Source organism: Pteropus vampyrus, unplaced genomic scaffold (genome assembly GCF_000151845.1).
Source record: "Pteropus vampyrus isolate Shadow unplaced genomic scaffold, Pvam_2.0 Scaffold337, whole genome shotgun sequence".
NCBI lineage: Eukaryota > Metazoa > Chordata > Mammalia > Chiroptera > Pteropodidae > Pteropus > Pteropus vampyrus.
The window spans coordinates 1,519,558-1,520,624 of record NW_011889118.1 but is presented as its reverse complement, the minus strand read 5'-3'; the positions used below and the strand labels follow the sequence as shown (position 1 = coordinate 1,520,624).

At 69.6% G+C, this 1,067-nt stretch overlaps 1 protein-coding gene across 3 annotated transcripts in view; it reads left to right on the top strand.

The window, feature by feature from the left end:
- Positions 1-53: 53 nt before the first annotated feature.
- PRKCD (protein kinase C delta) overlaps positions 54-1,067 on the top strand; it is a 36,483-nt gene continuing 35,469 nt past the window's right edge. For 2 of the 3 annotated variants that reach the window (XM_011378391.2, XM_023522316.1), the window contains exon 1: positions 54-280. The gene's annotated coding sequence lies outside the window, so the exon portion shown is untranslated. The remainder of the gene's footprint in view (positions 281-1,067) is intronic. The other variant, XM_011378390.2, reaches the window with a different exon arrangement.

Below are 1,067 nucleotides of genomic sequence, written 5' to 3'. Positions count from 1 at the left end.
GGGCCGGGGCCGGGGCCGGCACCTGGGTGAGGTCGCGCGCCCCGCCCCCTTGCACTTCCGTGTGCTGCGGCGCGGGAGCGGGTGGCTGCGTCCCTGGGATCTCTCGAGCGACCCCCGGCACCCGCCCGCTGCGCCGAGGCCCGGACCGTACTTCACCGGCTGCCAGGCCAGTCCTGGTCGCCCCCCGCCTCAGACTCCTCTTTGCGCGCACGCTTAGGACCGGCGCCGGGAGCTGGACCCCAGCCGCCGCGACCCCTGGCTCCTGGCCCTGCGCCTGGAGGTGAGTGAGGCGGGCCCGGACGTGGGATCTGGGCTACCCCAAGGGCACGCTGCCCCTCCCTTCCCCCCTTCCCGCTCCGGTTCCCGTTTTCGAAACTGAGAAACTGAGCTGCCGCCAGCGAAGGTCCCGCCGTGCGCCAAGACCTGCCGGTGTCTCGGTCCCCAGTCTGTCTGCCCCTCCGTTCAGCGGTAGGGGCCTTGGCCTCTTGTCCGTCTGCTCCCGGCCCCTCTACCCGCCTGTGTCCCCAGCTCCTCCAAGCGTCTTTCCGTCCCTCTGGAATCTCTGGGGCCTTCTGTCCGTCCATCCGTCCCCACTTCTGTGTTTCCCCGTCCACCTCTCTCTAGTCCCTCTCTGTCCACCCTCCGCGTACCCCATCGCCCCACCCCCCGCCGATCCCTAGATCCTGTCCTCCCTGAGCCGCGCCCCCGGCCCACGCTCGCCGCCCCCAGCCTGTCCCCGCCGCCTTTCCTTTTCTACCGCGGGGCCCAGGCCAGGCCGTCTGCCGGGCTTCGCCTCCCGCCCCTGGGTCCCTGCCCGGCCCGCGCGGCGCCTCTTCCTCGCTCTATCTCCTTTCAGTCTCGGTGTCTCTTGATCTCTTGATCTCTCGATCTCTCTCTCTCTCTCTCTCTCTCTCTCTCTCCCCATCTGTCTCCGGAATGGGCGTGGCTCCAGTGTCCGCCCCCTTTCTGCCCCTCCCTTATGTTCCTCTGAGCCCCCTACCCTGATGGCCCCCTTCAGGGACCATTCTGCCCCAGGCCCCTCCCAATCCAGACGCCATGCCGATGGG